General features: G+C 48.8%; 1 pseudogene; it reads left to right on the top strand.

The window, feature by feature from the left end:
• Positions 1-7,599: 7,599 nt before the first annotated feature.
• On the top strand, positions 7,600-16,274 carry LOC134367198 (protein FAM156A/FAM156B-like; annotated as a pseudogene).
• Positions 16,275-18,312: the final 2,038 nt, after the last annotated feature.

Below are 18,312 nucleotides of genomic sequence, written 5' to 3'. Positions count from 1 at the left end.
TGGAGTTTAGGTGGTCGGCGTGTTTCAAACCCGCCGCCCCGCCCCACCCCCAGGTCGTAATCATGCCACTGTTTTGAAAGTCACAGGGTCTTCCTTGGCCGGCCCCAATTGTGGAATCCCATCCTGGGGAGGAGTTTATTCTGCATCTCTAACAAAAGACACAGAGCAAGGATGCCCTCTCTCTCTCTCTCTCAGGGGTGGATGGGATCTGCCCATCTTGTCCTCAGATGTTGTGGTCTGTCTGCTCTCAGGCCTCACTGATCACAGACAATAACCTGGACACGTCCATGTTGCAGCTCTCCAGGCGGCACATATGGACGGACCCCTGGGCCCTGGCGGGATAGCAGGAGATTCTAGCTCTTTGGGGTTTTTTAAAATATATATTTAAATATATATACTTTATTTATCTATTTGTGTCCTTCTTGGTAAGCTCTTTGCATCACCTTTCATACCTTAACTTGACCATTACCTGATGAGGTTTTACAGAACCCTATCTCAGCCCCTTCTCCAATCACACACATCTTCTGACAGCAGAATTCAGGGTTGGGGGAAGCAAAGGGATGCAGGTAGATACCATCTCTGGCCAGCGGGAACGTGTGGGCCTGAGACTCTCTCAGTGGATTGTAGGAGAAATGTGCACAGACCATTTGAAAGAAATGTGTGTGGGGTTGAAGAAAGGAAACTACCCCTAGAATGTTATCTCTGTCACTTCTAAGACACACATGCGTTAATGCTATTATTTTCTGGGACCTCTGTGATAACACTCTGCACCATGAGTCAAGGATTCAGAGTGAGAAAACCCACTGTTCCTTTTCTGAAAACTTACAACCTGGTGACAAGACAGACAGGTTTGTAACTTTCCTTGCTATTGCAAAAACTGCGCACGTTGGGATCACATGGCAGGTGGAGGTGAGCTTCTCTTCAACCACCAGGGCTAGTGTTTCCGGCCGATGTCAACAGAGCAGGAAGCTTTGCCCTCCCTACTGAGGGCCATTTTCTAATATACCCTCTGTCTGATGTCAAGCAGCCTCTCCCTTCATCTTCACGTGTTCCCAAACCTGGAAAGGATCGACACCTCTGTGGCAAGGCTGTCAGACAAGAGTACCACTGTCTACCCAGTGCTGGGGAAACTTCCCTGTCGCTGCCTCTGAGCCCTGCTTGCTGTCGTGGCCCCCACTGCTCAGATCTCTGGCGGGGTGAAGTCTGGGGAGGTCTTCTCACCAGACGAGGCAGGGGAAAGGGAGGTCACACCCCAAGAGGAAGATGTCAGGAAGTCAGGGCAGTTCTAACTTTTCCCGACATTCTCTCTAATTCCATACTGCCCAAGGGGACTTCCCGTAGGTTGATGAGTTATTTCAGTGCTATCTCTTTACAGCCTTTTAAATTAGTGCATGTGGAGCCTTTGTAATAGGCATGGAAATCATCCTGCCGCGAAGTGTCAGGCCATGGGACATTGAATTCATTGGAGGCAAGTCAGCTGAAGCACTGTGGAGGGGGCAGGGTGTAAACCTTCCCCTTGTTTTCGAAACAGAAAGAGGTTGAAAAGTGAGACTACGAAAAGAAAAAGAAAACAAAGCAGCAACACACTCCCTGAGACTGAAGCACTTCATATTGGCCCAAAGAAATTAATCACAAACATTGACCTCCTAAGTGTTTCATAAACCACCACAACTTGTTTTCAATTTCACACGTCAAGAAGTAACCTCAGAGAGAGAGAGAGAGAGAAAAGACATAACTTGAGGCTCCAAAAGGAAGCCAAAGCATTGAATAAATCTAAATTCCTTAAAACTAAGTGTTTGGGGTTAGAAATAAAACCAGGTGGCCCCAGAGTCCCAGATCACAGACCTGCTGGGCAGCAGTTGTGCCTGAAACGGATGTAGCTGCGGCCAGATGGGGACCGTGCCTGTGTGCACGGAGGGCTCCGTCACATGGGGGAGAGCAAGACCCGCAAGGGTCTAGCAGTCGAGTGGTGGACACAGAGCCATTCCTTCAAGCAGCAAATACTTACCGAGTGTCTTCTGTGTGCCAGCTGCCGCTCCAGGGGGGGGATAAATCAGTGAACCAACTCGACAGAAATCCTTGCTCTGGATCTTACATTCCCTGAAGGGAAGTGGTACGTGGCCGACAGGAAACCCTCAACATGATAATTTAATAAACACTACTGTAGGTTAGAGGTGACGGGTGCTGTGATAAAGAAGAAAAAATATGTCGGTCATGGTAACGGGATGGAGAATTGGGGGAGGAACCGGGTGGGCTGCAGGTTAGAATGTTAAACAGAGCGACCAAGGTAGGATGCATTGAGAAGATGACATTTTGACAAAGACGTGAAGGGGGAGCGGAGTCAGCCAAGCAGATATCTGGGGTCGGGGCTTTGCAAACAGAGGAACAGTCGGAGAAACAAAGTATGGGAGGCAGAGTCTGCCAGACACAGTGCAGACACCGCAGGGAGGCCCGTGCAGCGGGCAGCGGGAGTGAGGGCTGAACGGAAGGCGGGAGGGCCAGGGTGATAGGGACAGGGTCCTGTTGGGCCGGGTAAGCTTCTGCTGTCAGCTAGACAGCAAAGGACAACCAAGGGTCAGAGGTGGTCAAGGCAAGTCTGTGCGGGCTGCAGAGTTCCGGCAAAGCAGGGACACAGGGCAAGGGCAGTCAGACAACAGGAGGGTTTGAGCAAAGAGCAAGGACGACAACCGGCGAAGGCTGAAAGAGCTCAGCTGGACTTCACATGCATGTTCACCGTGTGCTCGTGTCCTTGTCGCCGTGGACAGTTGGGCTGTAGCCACAGACTCACATACTCAATTAGCAGGCCCGAATTTATTCAGCACTCCTTCTAATGAACAGATCTTTGTGGGGGGCCTACTGTGGGCCCTGGCCACTGGCTACTTGGGAGTGTTTTGGGGAACTGACCAGTGCAGTTCCACTGGGAGGCCAGATCTGAGCCTGATGGCGTAACAGATTGACCAGCATGTAGTTAAAGAATTATGCAGCTTCTTTCATCAGGAGTTGGGGAATTAGGGATGGGACGAAAGATACAATCCTTCTCTCCCACCCCGACAGAAGAGCATCTGACTGCAGAGATGTCCTCTGTTCACTCAATTCTCTTGTATCATTTCAAACGCAGAAAGAACTGCTACAATAATAACTACCCGTTATTGATTAAGAACGTGCGTCAAGGTTCTTCATTCGCTGAGTAAATGTGTTCTCAACGCCGAGTGGGCAGCACGTGTCTACATACCAGGCACAGTCTGGGGATGCAGGGATGATTTAGGCCGTATCCTTGCCAGCGGATGGCCCCCACACTGATGTGGTGTGAGGACAGCGAAGGCTGAATTTAAATCATGGTACCCTAAGGACACAGCAGAGGGCACTCTACCCCTCGCCGGAGGGGGTGTGTGTGAGAGGGTTTGGTCAGGACAGACTTCTTAGCGGAGGGGAGGTTTATGAGGTGGGCACTTTGATTATGCACATTTTCAGTCGAGAGAGCTGAAGAACAGAGAGATCAACACAGGAACAGCCAGATGCCATTCTCGGTCTGTTGGGCTCCAAACCACCTCTGGAGTTCGGTCAACTCCAGAGCTGTATTGCAGCCACTAAAAACACTTCCTCTGGCTCTGTTGCCTCTAAATTCTCACTGTCTGTTAAACAGAGTGAGACTGATGGAGACCTAATCTGGGGGTGCAGGTGGATTGCAAGAGTCTCTCTGATATGACAAAGTGCCTCCCCCAGGGGAACCCTAGAAGTTAAAGTCCTGCTCAGCTGTTGGCTCTGAGGCAAGGCTTTCACACCCAGGGACTCCAGGGCGGATGGCTTCAGGGCAGCAGACACAGGCGTCTTAGAACCTTTCAGGCTGGCTTTGCCCTGCGGGTGCCTGCGTTTCACAGGTGGACATGGCATTGGAACGATGATGACTAGCCAATCGTGGAACAGTACCTGCATCTCGGCAAGTGTAACGTAAGCAAAGTGTACCTCCTGAATGGAAAGAAGCCTGGCTTTGGAGGTGGACAGAACCGGGTGCAATTCCCACATCCACCCTTTTCTGCATCAGGGACCTAACCTCTTTCAGCTGGTTTCCTTGTCTGGAGATGGTGTGTTTGATACTTACCTCTCTGGGTTTCTGCGAAATGAAAACTGTACATGCGTGGCACGGGTAGGTCCTCAACAGCCAGGCTCCAGGAAGTGATGTGTGTTAGGGACACTTCAGTGTGGAGAGAAGCATGCCAGGGCCCCTGGGAGTCTAGTCTAGCCTCCAGCCAGGGTTGGGGGTTGGGACTGGTGCCATTTCCATCTTTTCTCTTTTATTGTTCACATATCCAAGGCACATAGTTCATTTCATACGTAGGTGTGTTGTGCTAAGAGGAGTTAAAACAATAGGCTGGTGTGAATGAAGATCATCCTCACAGTTCACTCTGTAGCAGGCAGAACCAGCTGTGGGTGCGAGCCCTCCACTGGACTTTGTGAACCCGACATAGTTTCCTTCAGGGCTTTATGGCACCTACTGAGACACCTAAGGAGCTGCATGAAGGCACTGCAGATTCCCTCAGAGGGTCCCCCTTAGTGAGAAGGCAGCTGATCCTTGCTTCCCTGATGATCCACAAGAACCAGTAAATCAACCCGCTTGCAAAGGGGGGACAGCGCAGCTAGCATACTTTCTCTTGTCATTACAGAAAACTCAGACTGTAACTCACTGAACTTATAGCGAAAAATCACCTTACCAAAACAAAGTGCGCGGGGAGGGCAGGTCAAGACCTGTTCAATTTACTGGGTCAATGACACCATAAAGTGACAGATTCCTTCCATGTTTCCGTTTATCCCTCTATGCTGTGAGGCAGGTCCTCAGCCTGGATCCCTTCATGGTACGAAAACTGCAGCCACAATTACAAACTCCAAATTCAAACAACAATGGGTCCACGTGAATTAAGGGGAGATCTATGTTGTGTGTATCCTATTCACTTTTTTCTTTTATAGCTGCACGCCTTTATTGTTTTTTAAGTTTATTTTTTACCGTATATATTTAAGGTATGCAACATGTTTTGTTACACACACACACACACACACACACACACACAGAGTGAAATGATTAGTACAGTCAAGCAAATTAGCCTGTTACCTTCCATAGTTACCTTCCTGTATCCTATTCGCTGCAAGTAAACCTTGCCCTGAAAACCCTGCTCTCAGATTACATTTCAAATTAGTTGGTCCATCTGGGGAATTTGTAATGAACCTCCATCACGTGCCATTCAGTAAAAACATCAAACTCCTTAAGTTTGCCTTTTCATCCAGGTACTCCATATACAAAATGGGAGTGGCTCTACTTAACCTGAGAGCTGAAGGGAAGTAGCACATGAGGAGGGAGGAAGTGCATGCCAGGCAGAGGGAACGGCACATGTCAAGTTGTAGAAATCAGAGAGAGACAGAGAGAGAGAGAGCGAGACAGAGCGCACGAAAGAGCGAGCACGCGCGTGAGCACACACTTGGTCCATCTGATGAACAGAAAGAAGTTTAGATTGGCTGGAATACTGAGTGTGGGGTTCAGTAGAAGGAAGGGTCTGCCCCACATGAGGCGTTTTGGGGTAGGCGGGGCTGGATGTGCCCAGTCCAGGAGGCTGAATGTTATCCTAAGAGCAGCAGGCAGCCCCTGCAGTGTTTGAGCACAGGTGAATGAGTCAAGATTGGTGGCAGGAGGACCAGCTATGAATTGGTGCTGGTTGTCAAGGAGACGGGAGGGTAACTGGAGTAGGAAACTAACTGATGGCGATGGAGAGAAGGGTAAAGAGCTTACACAGGAAGACTTGGGAGGTCCAATTGGCCGGGCTTGGTGATTGTGGGGGTGGTGAGAAAAAGGCCGCAATCAAGGATGGCTTTAAAGAGCTCTGGCCTAAGCAGCTGGCTAGAAAGAAGGTGGTGATTTCACCGAGTCAGGCAACATTGGAGGAGCGGCAGGTGTACGGAGAGCGGGGGTGGATGGGTTCAGTTTAGGACATGTTGAGTATTAGTTGCTGTGGGACTCGAACACTTATTACCTGAGTGACTTTGGAGAGCTGACCTAACCTCTCTGTGCCTAAGATACCTCATAATAGGATAATGATAATAAAAACTGGGAAAAATAACTAGTTTGTTTCATTCATTTAGTCAGGAGAACGTTCTGATTTTATACAGCAGAGTGGTGGTATTTTTTATCAGGTACTGCCCAGGTAAAATGAGAATCTCTCTACTTACTCATGTATCAGCTTGGTTTTACCTCTCTGCTTTTTTCACCATATGATAGATATTGCCAATGCTTAAAAAAAAAAAAAAAAAAAAAAAAAAATTCAGTAAATAAACTAAAAGTAACAAATGTTTTATTATCCCGTGTCCACAGTCTTTTCTCTCAGAGAAACAACCTCCACCCAACCCCCTTTCAGATCCTCTGATCTTCCTCTTGTAGCCCCTCTGTCCCTCCAGGGGCTGGGATAGGGCCTTTGGGACTCGGGTTCTCTAACATTCACTTCTCCGTGAAGTCATCTCCACTGCCCCGGAGGTCGCCTAGGACTCCTTGAGTGCAATCTGCCTGTGGGGTTGCCAGTTGGCTCAGGAGGTCTGTTGTTGAGGACACAGGATTGAGCGGGCTATGTGGATCTGGAAATGATGAGTGTATGGCTGCAGAACAGGAAGGTGATGAAGCCACAGATATCTGTATCGTCAAGGATTCACCACTTACTGCTTGTGGGACTGTGGGCAGGTAACCTGACCTCTCCGTGGCTCCGTTGATGATAATATTCTGGGATAATCACTCATTTTTGTGTCACTTAGATCAGGAAAATATTACCTTTTGAAAATTATAAAGTGCTGTTCATGGGTCGGTTACTTCCAGGGTAAAAAGAGAATCTCTCCACTTATCCATGTATTTGCTTGGGCAGGCATCAAAGATGCCTTGCTTATTTTCTACCTTGTTGACGATGTTGAACTTACCCTGACTCCTGAAATCAGCCGCGGTAAAGAAACCTGCACACTTTCGTGTCTGGGAAATGGCTGAACACAAAGGCCCACCCTTCCCCGTGTGACTTAAGGCTCGCTATCTGTCCACTCTCTGTCATGACTCCCGGAAGACTTGCGGATGACAGACCAACCCACTACGTGTTCTTTGTCTCATGAATGATTCACTCAGATTGGAAGTTTGTCCTCCTGAACCTAGCTAGCCACAGAGATAAACATGCCCTGTTCAGCTGAGGCCGTCCCTGATTACAAAAGCAACCCCTCCCCCCCCCCCAGAAAATCTCCCCACTATAACTTTTCTACTCCTCCCTATGAAAGTAAAAGGCAAAACCACCCCGCCGAGAGACACTCATCTCCAGATCGGGGGCGCTCTCCCTACGGCAGTAGCCTGAAGAAACTGAATTTCTTTACTTGTTTTGTTCTTGTCTTTCCCAGTGTGCAGGTATCGCCCAATGCAAAAACAATCAGTAAGTGAACAAAATCAAGGAGCAGGTATCGACTCTCACGTGTACACTCTAGAATAACCAGCCAGTCCCTCGGGGAGTCGGCTTCCTCCAATCCCTGCAGCCCAGCTCCCACGTGCCTCGCCAGTGAAGTCACCTCTACTGCTCGCAACCTCTTACGCCCCGCGCAGGAAGCACTGGTCGCGTCCCGGAGCCCCGCTCCCGGGAGGGCCGCCGCGGGGCACGGCAGGGAGGGGCGGCCCCGGCGCCTTCTCTCCGCGGAGCTGGGCCGGACGGCGCGGGCCGCGACAGCCCACCCACACGCTCAGGCCGAGCTCCCACCGCCCTGGCCCTCCGGGCTTGCCCCGCAGCCCGCGGCAGCGAATTGAAGGTCCGGTTCCTCCCAGCGTCCCAGCGCTCTGACGTCTCTTCCCCTTCCCGGGGGCGGGGGCGGGGGCTGGGGGGCATCTCTAGCCCTCCGGCACAGTCATTTTTCTCAGACGCCCTGTCTCTTCAGCATCAGAATGGCGGTGGTACAATCTGCGTGTGGCCTATTTCTCTTTCTCTAGTTGGGGGTTGCCAGTTTTAAGCGGAGAAATGTGATACTGAAACTTCCTGTGGGCATTGGTAAGCACCCGGGATATATAAGTGGGCTGGCATCAGTGTTCAACAGGTGCAAAAAGAACCTGTTTCCTTGGCATCCCGCCCTCCCCACCTCACCCCCCACCCCTCAATATAAGGCAAAATAACTGAAGCGTTTTCAAGGAAAGGGACATTTCCCGTATTGAAACCATCAGAGAAACTCTTTCTAGGACGTGTGAGAGATGGGTCATGATGTGATATATGAATAGGCATGCTTTTACTAGGCTCTGTGATTCCTGCATGAGTAAGCAATGATTTAGACCATTTTTATCGAGTAACTGTACAAGCTGCAGTGTGTGATATTCAGAGAAGGAAGGCGTCTTTGTCCAGTGTGCTGGCGTCCAGCCGATCCTGGGCAGCAGGCCTCTCTATGTGCTCGGCAATTTGGTGTTATGACCGGTCACGGATTCCCATTTGCATTTCCCATACAATTTCCCTGTATTAACATACCCCTATCGGATGTGTTGGATTTGTGCACGTCGCTCCGTGCGCACGCACGTGGGTTGTTTCGCGTGCTTGTTTTATCGAAAAAGAAAAGCGGGTGGCCTTGCTTGGTCGAGCCTCTCAGGGTTCCAGCAACAGAGAGAAAGGACATAAAGAAAGGATTTCTATATTTAAAGGAGCAGAATTTCAACAGCTCCCTGTCAAAGCGCCAGTGTTTCCTACCTGGAACGTCGTGGCATTTAATAAAATGCTTTGTAAATAATTTTCGTAGGGGAGCAGTGGGTTTACTGTTTTTAGTTGGATATTGATTCCATTCAAAATTCTGCTTGAGATTGCGTGCAATAGCTAAGTTAAAACTCTAAATCGCAGTGATCCATTTTCCTTACCCAGCGTGTGGGTGGACTATAAACCTTCAGTTCCGGGCTGGGCCATCGCGCTGGTAAAATAAAAGGCCTGATGCGCTAAAACGAAATTTCTACTATAGTTAGCAGATTAGGGGAATTTAAAGGTAAGGAGAGCCACGGGTGAGTATAAGGTGGTGACTGCAAATTAAAACAGGTGACAGTATTAAGGGGGAGGGATTGGTGTGATGAATGGTGCAGAGACCTTTGTATTTTGACAGACCGACGTGAGAAATGGTCACCACCGCTGCCTAGCTGTGTGACCTCGAGTGAGTTGCCTAACCTCTCTGGTCCTCAGTTCCCTCATCTGCAAGTGGGGATAATAATGTTATCCAGTACACCATGGCCTGGGAGAAGCCGTCCTGACCACCTGGGCTGTGGGGCCCTTCTCTGTGTTCCCAGCCACACCCCTGGCTCCCACCTGCATGGCTGTCATCGCTTGTCTCGTCATTATCTTCAGTGCGGCTCCCTGCCCCGCAGACTGTGAGCCCTTTGAGGACTGTTATCCTGCAGGAAACATTCCCGTGTGCGCAAAGTCTAGCAAAGCACAGGTCCTGCAGCCTGGTGCTCAGCAGGTGCCCAGACACGCTTGTCGTGTGAGTGATGATGATCACTCGACGCAGTGTAGCTGTCGTTATGCTGTCGGTTTGTTTACAGGAAATAATATTTTGTCAACAGGTGACTGTGGCAGACCCTCTGCTCAAAGTTCCCTGTGTCTTCTATCCCCACTCTGTCCACAAGTGTCTAGTATCGGTGTATTTTTCGATTTGTTCCCCTTATAGTATGCCTGGGACAATATTTTACTGCCTCAGGATGGGGCTGCATCTGATAATTCACTGAGCAGAGCGGGCCCTCAGTAAATAAATGCTTGTCAGATGAATGGACCCCAGTTATTTTATTTTGTAGGTGAGAGGTGTAGATGTCACTCAGGCCGACATCGGCAGAACTGACGCTGTGAACCCAGTGATCGGTGACCTCGGGTGAGTCCAGGCGAGCTCTTCATGCACAAGAGGAGACTTTCTCCTTGTATTCTCCTTGCTGCTTTGGCCACTCCTCCTCTCTACCCTTCCCCGTACCCCTCCTTTGTACTCCCACTGCTGTTCTGTGTCTATGTTTGGCCCACCTGCTGTGATATCCCTCATGCAAGGACCATGTTTCATTGGTCTCCTCATTTTCTTCTTTCACACTCTAAAGTGGGCACCACTGGGTGTTTACTGATTTAAATGTTCTTTTGTGATGACGCTGCTAAATAGAGTCTCCCCCTCCATTCTAGACCCAGCATCATAGCGGTTATCTGCATAGGCATCAAAAATATGGAACGCCTGCGTGCCAGGTGCAGCACAAACTCTCTTTTTAAAGTCTCTGTCGCGTTGCATGGTGTGATGGTTACTTTTAGGTGTCAACTTGACCAAATTAAGGAATACCTAGAAACCTGGTCAAGCATTATTTTGGGGTGTTCTGTGAGGGTGCGTCCAGAGGAGACTAGGGTGAGAGTCTGAGTGGAATAGGTGGGGAAGATCCGCCCTCAGTGTGGGCAGGCACCGTCCCATCAGCAGAGGCCCAGAGAGAACAAAAGCAGAGGAAAGGCGAATGTGTCCTGAGGTGGGATGCACTCTTCCTCTCCTGTCCTCGGACATCAGAACTCCAGGCTCCTCAGCCTTTGGATTCTAGCACTTACATGAGTGGGTCCCCCGGGTTCTCAGGCCTTTGTCCTCAAAATGAGGTTATGCATCCGCTTCCCTGGTTCTGAGGCCTTCCACCTTGGCCAAGCCGTGCTACTGGTAGCCCAGGGTCTCTAGCTTATAGACGGCCTATGGTGAGACGTCTCAGCCTTCATAATTGCGTGAGCCAATTCCCCTGATAAATCCCCTCTCATATATCTACTGTACATACATATCCTGTTGGTTCGTTCTCTTTGGTAAACCCTGACTAATACACGTGGCTGGAACTCGGACTCCTTTTTCCCTAGCATTGCGTGAGGCTAGGAGCACAGTTTCCAGCCCCCACCGTCCTTGCACAGATCTCAGTCATTTTGCTTTAGGATTTTGCCATTTCTGGAAAACAAAGTCAAACCATTATTTCTTTGACATTATTACATGAAATCCGATTCTTTGAACTGAAATAAATTCATTTTATAAGGGTACTTCACATCATTACGGAAAGTTGAAGAAAGGGTCATGTAGCACCGCTTTAATTGTCAAAATCAACACAACTCTTTTCATAGTGCTCATCACCCTGACATAGTGTGCATTTACTTGTTTAGCTGTTTACTTTCTCCTCCCCCCACTACAATGCAGGGTAATGAGAGCAGAGAGCTTGCAAGGTTTGTTCTGTGGAGCATTCCGGCACTGAGAATAGAGCCCGGCACTAGGAAGTGATAGTACATATTTCCTGCATGAGTTACCTGATCCCTGGACCAGGTCTGGACCCATGAGCCAGCGCCCAGGACTTTCCTGTCTGGACTCTCTCCCTCAGGATTTCTTGCTAGCTTAGGCTTCCCACGAGGCTGAGAATCCGGAGGAGCAGTGCCGCCAAGGGTGCGTGCATCTGGGGGCAGGCAGACCTGGGATGGGATTCTGTCCCTCACTGGTTGTGTGATCTTAGGGACTTTACTTAGCCTCTCAATGCAGGAAGTTCCTCCTCTGGATTGTGGGAAGATATGGATTCTGCAGGGTTGACATACTAAATGAGATGTTTATTAAGAAGGCCCCAAATTCTCCCTCTTTCACTTGATAGATATTTGTGAATGCCCGTTGGGGTCGAGGCTCTGTGACGGGTGGATGAGACCAGGTCCCTGGCCTCTGTCAGCTCCCAGGCAAGTGGGTAAGACAGTCTGCTAACCATCTGCTGGCCGCTGAGTGGGGTTGGGGCCAGGATAGGGGAAATGCAGAGTGTTGCGGGAGCTCAGAGGAAGGTCCCCTGTCCAGGGCTTGGAGAAGAGGCCAGAGAAGGCTTCCTGGAGGAAGTGCTGTGTAAGCTGAGTCCCAAAGGGTGAATAGGAGGTGCAAGTCTTGCAAGGAGCCATTCCATTCCCAAACCTTTCATCTATGACCGCCATGGTCATCCCATTCCACTTGCTCTGGACTGATTGAGGAATGGAGATGTGACCCAGCACTGGCCAGTGTGACAGGAAGAGAATGTCTATTGATTGTAAATGTTAATCACATCCACAAATACCTTCACAGTAGCATCTAGATTGGCATTTGACCAAATGACCGGGCAGCATAGCCTGGCCGAGTTGACACGTAGGATTAACCATCACAGTGGGGAAACAGTACACTGAGGGATATCACCTCCCAAGCTGAAGCTCTGACCGGTAAACATGCGTCTCCCAAAGTCTTTTCCCTCTCTTCAGAAGCCGTGTGTGATGATGAAGGGAACTTGAGGCCGTGCTGTTTCAAGGCAGAGATTTGATACAAAATCTTTATCCCTCTGGGGCAAGTGACTGTCGAAGGAATGAAATGGGGCGAGATGATGAAGGAAGGGAAGTCACACTTATTGCCCTAGCTGCTCCCTTACCCTCAACTAGGGGACTTCTCTAGGCCTCATTGTCCTTCATGCCTCTGTAGAGGATTATGAATAACCATGTGTGTGGTCCGAGAATCTTGTGGTGCACATCGAGATAGGACAGTAAAATATTTCATTTCACAGAATTGATGGAGGGATGAAGAGAGAGAAAAGAGTGATTAAAACATGGGTGAGTTGTGGGTTGATGTTTCTAAAGTCTCAGTGTTTCTTCATAAAAAGGTGTCTGTGAGATCTTTTTCTTTCTCTGAGAATTGGCTTTCTACATGAAGAAATATTGATCCTGAGGGAGTCCTTGTGACATGTGAGAATTGATTGGGAGGTAATTGGGTTAAGAGCATTTTCCAAATGTTTCACACCTGAGTGCTTGCGTAGGATGATGATGGCCCAAACGATGTTACTGAACTAACTAGTTGGAAACATAGATTTCAAGTTACTGAAATGTTAAGAGACTCTCTTTTGGGGGTGTGTGTTGGTGTTTGCATGTGTGCACAGCCGGGTCATATGATCCGAAACATTTCTAATGTTGTTCTGTGTTTCCTGACGCAGCACGAGCTGGTAGCCACAATTTGGTTGATAAAAGTTTCTAAGTACGGGTACCCGCTGAAGAAAACTAGGGAATTCTTGGTTTCCAAGTTTGCTGAAAGAACAGAGCCTGGGCTGCTGATCTAAAGTTTCAGTTTAGCATTTAATGTAAGTTTTTTTTTTTAAAGATTCATCCAAGATGTGTTTGTTGAAATAATATAGAGAGATGCCCTCACTGCAAAATGTACCATTGGGTTTTTTTAGTTAGCATACAGTAAGATTGACTTATTTTTTCTTTTGGAGTACACGTCTATGAGCTTTAATGCATGCATAGATTCTCGTGACCACCACCACGATCAGCATACAGAACGGTTCTATCACCCAAAACACCCCCTGCTGCTACCCCTTTGCAGTTACCCCTTCCCCACCCCAATCCCTGGCAAAAAGTGATCTGTTTCTCCTTCTCGATAGTTTTGTTTTTGGGGGGAGTGTCATATAAACGAAACCATACAGTTTGCAGCCTTTTGAGATGGGTTTCTTTCCTTGAGCATAATGTGACATCTTGGATGAATCTCAATGCCTCTATCAGTCGTCTCTTCGTGTTTAATGCTGAGCAGTCTTCTGTTGCACGGAATACCACAGTTTGCTTATTCGTTTATCCGTGGAAGGACATTTGTGCTGTCTCCAGTTTTGCGTGAGTTTGGATAGAGTTGCTTTAGACATTGATGTACAGGCTCTTGTGCGAACCTAAGTTTTCATTTCTCTAGGGTAAATACCCGGGAGTGGGATTGCTGGGCCCTATGGTAAATGTCTGTTTAACTTACAAGAAACCGCCCAAGTGTTCCTTAAAGTGGCTATACTACTTTGCTTTCCCACCAGCAAAGTATGAGAATTCCAGTTGCTCAGCATGTTCTCCAGCACTCAGTATTGCCAGTACTTTTATTTTTAGCCATTTTAATGGGTGTGATGGGGCATCTCATCATGGTTTTAGTTTGTGTTTCGCTGATGGTTAATGCCGTAGAACATCGTTTCATGTGCTCACGTTCAAGTCTTTTCCCCATTTTCTAATTGGGTTGTCTGATTTCTTATTGTTGGGCTTTGAAAGCGCTTCACATATTCTGGATATAAGCCCTTCGTCAGATCTGTGATTGACAAACATTTTCTCCAGATCTGTTTTTCGTTCTCTTAAACACACTGTCTTTTATAGAGCCAAAGTTTTAAATTTTGATGAAATCCCGATTTGTCGATTTTATTTCTTTCATGGATCATGATTTTGGCGTCAGGTCCAAGACTTGCTCCCGTATTCTCTGGTCACAAAGATGTTCTCCTATGGTTTCTTCTAAAAGTCTTATTATTGTACTTTTGGCATTTAGACCTCTTGCACACTGGGAATTCTGAGATGATTTTCACAGGCATGAGCAGGCTTTTTGACTGGATGCCACGCCAGTGATCACAAAGTCGAAAATTCAAAAGGGTGTGTCTCCATGGTGCAAATGCTTACAATTTAGTGAAAGCGTACCTTATGAAAGTATATGAATGCTTACGAGAAGAGCACGGGTTAGTCACGCATTGATTGTTTTTAAAATTATACCTGAGAATGGGTTGGAAAAAGTCAGCAGGGAATTAACCTTGTTGACTGCATTGCATCATTTTGCATAACATGCCACATGGATGCAAGAATTGGTATCCTTTCTAAAACCTTTATTACATGCCATGCACTATTCTAAACTCCCGAGATATATTCTGTCTTGTAATCCTCAGCACTGGCCTGGGAGGTGGGTGTCATCATCATCACCATTTTACACAGAGGAAGAGGAGGGACGGAAAGGCTAAGTACAATGAATAATCCTGGTTTTCTCTCTTCCCTTATCACCCTTGGTTGCAGTCTGGGCTCTCCTGGCCGCACACATTCCTTGCTCCCTTCTAGCTCTCTGTGAAGCTCCTTCCTGTCTAGACTCAAGGGCCGGGCGGGGCTTCCAGCTCAGACTAGACCTCCATGGATCCACTCCAGAAATGGAACCCGGCGTTGATTCCTGAATGTTCCCAGGTGACCGCCACGGAGACTTCCCAGGAAGGCACAGCAGCCTCTCGGCCTTCCTCCTCCAAGCAGCTAACGGATGGGCCTCAGTAGCTTGAACCCCAGTCCTGGCACCGACCCCGCTGCGCCTCTACCAGAGGGGCAGCTCCAACAGCGGTACAGAGAGGAGAAGACCCTGCTAGAGCGGCGGTGGGGAAGGCCGGCCTTCCCGGGGAGGAAGAAAACGTTCCTGGGGCACCTGAGGCGGAGACACCGTGATCACATGGCGCCTTATCCGATAGAAAGGGAAGCCAGGATCTCTCCCCGAGGTGACAGAGATCAGAATCGATTCCGATGTGAATGTCGATACTGCCAGAGCCACGGGGTGAGTGTATCCGGGATCCCTGGGGAGAGGAATGGGGCCCCACATCCTTCCTCCTGGGACACGCTAGTGCAGGGCCTCAGCGGCTTGACCCTCATCCTGGGTACCAACCGGCCCGGCCCTCTGCCAGAGTGGGCACCCCAACAGCAGGAGAGAGAGGAGAATGCCAACGAGAGAGGCAGCAGGAAAGCAAGAGAATGTTTCAGAGGCTGCCGAAACAGTGGTTGGAAGAAAACTGAGGTGCCCATCGTCACGTGATGGAGATCTGAAGGGATTCAGGCATAGATGCTGTGCTGCCCGCTGCTAGGTAGCCTTGGGCTCCTTTTGGTGACTGGACAGTCAGCTATAGTCGTAGGAATGCCAAGACCTGTGTTGTGACTGGATGTCCCACCAGCAGGGGATTCGATCCAATCCCAGGAAGGTCCTAATCTTTCGTGCCTGTCATTTTTGGATGGCCGTGAGGTATTCCATGGCAAGGGAGACTGCATACCAGTGCTCCTTACCTCGTCTCATATGGCTCCCATGATGCATGTTGTCACTTTCCCACCCTGGATCTCCGTCTTTCCTCCCTACCTTGTTGTCAGTAAGGTATAAAATGTCTATGTAGTGTGAATGCCTTGTTGATGTCCATGTGCTTTTGTGCCATTTTATTGACTGCCTCTGAGAAGCAGCACTAGGTCTGTTTGAAATGCACTGCACTACACTGAGGTCCAGCATAAAGAATCTGAAACGAAACACAGTGTGGGAAAGGGATGTGGAATTAGAACTTGGTGGTTCACCATTGTACTGTTTTTGTAAACTGTTATGAATATGATAAGCGGAATGTGAGTAAATGTTTTCCCTGCTCTTTAACACTTGAGTACTATTCTCCCTCGCAGGAATGTCTGACGGGTCAACTCATCGTCAATACCAAATAAATATACATATGAAAGGAAAGTACCTTTAGACTTATCATTAGTGGTTTGTCTCTTGTTAGATCTGAGATCACTGCCTTTAAATCCCTGACCAGCGGATCAGAGTGGATCAAGAGGAGCTCTACGCTGCGGAGATTTGGAACGGGGGAGGAGGGAGGGCACCAGAGAACACAGTCAAGTCACCATTTAAGACCCTGCAGTGCAACCAGCATTCAGACCAGCCAGGCAGCGCAATTGGAAGACAGTCCTCCTGCCCACAGGAGAGCTGGAAGCAAGGTCTACTGCCCACGGTAGGAGCCCCTGCGGGTTGGTGCTGGTGCCCTGGCTCAGGGGCTCCAGGGGCCATTGCTCGTTGTCTGGTGCACCTGGGTTGATGAACGGGAACAGCAGTTTCATGCCTGCTTCGTGAGCACCAGAGCATCATTGAGTTATTTCAAAATCGTATTGGGATTTAGACATGTCTTTTAATTTCAGGAGGCACAAATGATTAAATCTACCTTTTCTTCCCCTACAGAATCCTGTGATGTGTACCCAGCAAGTGACTGTGAGATTCCCAGGAACTGAAAACAAATTCTGCTTTGTGTCAGTCTGTGTTTATAGGTAGTCCCCAGAGCTGTATTGCTGCAAAAATCGACGTGTCTCCTGCCGACAGAAGAGAACAGCTTGAGAACAGGTAAGTTTCTTAGATTCGGAACTTGGGATCCCATCAGAGAGCTTGAGAGTTAAATTGACCCTGCCAGGATCAGCTGCTGTCTCCGAGCTCCAGGGGAGAAGGTACATAAAGCAGGACTCTTCTTTGGCTTAAATTTGGACTGGTGACTCGGGCAGCGTTAAGAGGGGTAACATGGGATTGCACTTTTGTTGATGGTTTACCAGGTGTCAGACAATATTCTACATATTTCCATATCTTAGCACCTTTCATCCTCTGCCACAGACCCATCATTTAGCAGCAATTTCAGTCCCATTTTACGAATTTGGAAAGCAGAGTACGGAGAAGTTAGGGAGCTTGCCCAAGCTCACACAGGCAAATAGGGGTGGAACTGGCATAGAAGGCTAGGCAGGCTGGATTCAGAGTTGTCGCTCTTAACCGGTTCACCTCTGTAAAGGCTGGAGGTGAAGTGCAAAGAGCCAGTGGCTTCAGTGGACATTTCATAGCTGGTAGCCCCAAGTCTTGGTAAGACACATTGTTGAATCCTCACCACAATGCCATGGGGCAGGTATAAGTATCTGCACGTCGCAGAGAGTTTATGGAGGTCGTAAAGTGGTGGCCTTCGTCTGACTCCCTGAATACTGAAACGCTCTCTGCAGACCGTCCAAGTTAGTCCAGCAGCCACACCCAGGTCCCTGCTGCCAACAACCAATCATTTTACCAATTGTCAAGGTGACAGTTTTCTCACCTTGCCTCCACCCATTCTGTGCTACGCTGACTGTTGTGGTGTTATGGTGGGGAAGTGAGGAGGAATTGCAGAGGTAGTCCCTGTCCTGGGGGATTGCATGTTTGATCAGCAGAAAGTCGCATGCTGTCTCAGTCTGTTTTGAGCTGCTATAACAAAATACCACGGAGTGGGTAATTTATAAAGAGAAATTTATTTCTCACAGTTGTGGATGCGGGGAAGTCCAAGATCAAGGCACCGGCATCTGGTGTCTGGTGAGGGCCTTCTTGATGCGTGCTCACATGGCAGAAGGTAGAAGGGCAAGCAGGGAGGAATGCTGTGTCCTCACACGGCAGAAGAGGAAAAGTGGAAGGTGTGGGGGGAGGGTGCTTCCTGAGGGAGGTCATCGCTGCAGAGCGAACCAATGTCTGCGGAAGGGTGCGTGGAGAATGGGTGGGCAGGTGTGATTTGTGATTAGGGGAGTCGGCATCCCTCCACATCCTCATCTCCAAGTCCTTGCCCCCATACCCGTGTATGGAGAGTAGGAAGGGGTCTGGGAGTGACATCCGAGACACCAATAGTGTCCTAAGTTACAGACTAGGAGCTGGAATCCAGTGCTGTCCACAGATGTCTAGCATGTCAAATTCTAGGTCAGAGACCAACCAAAGGCACCAGCA

Source organism: Cynocephalus volans, chromosome X (genome assembly GCF_027409185.1).
Source record: "Cynocephalus volans isolate mCynVol1 chromosome X, mCynVol1.pri, whole genome shotgun sequence".
Lineage (NCBI taxonomy): Eukaryota > Metazoa > Chordata > Mammalia > Dermoptera > Cynocephalidae > Cynocephalus > Cynocephalus volans.
This window is presented reverse-complemented; position numbering and strand designations above follow the sequence as displayed.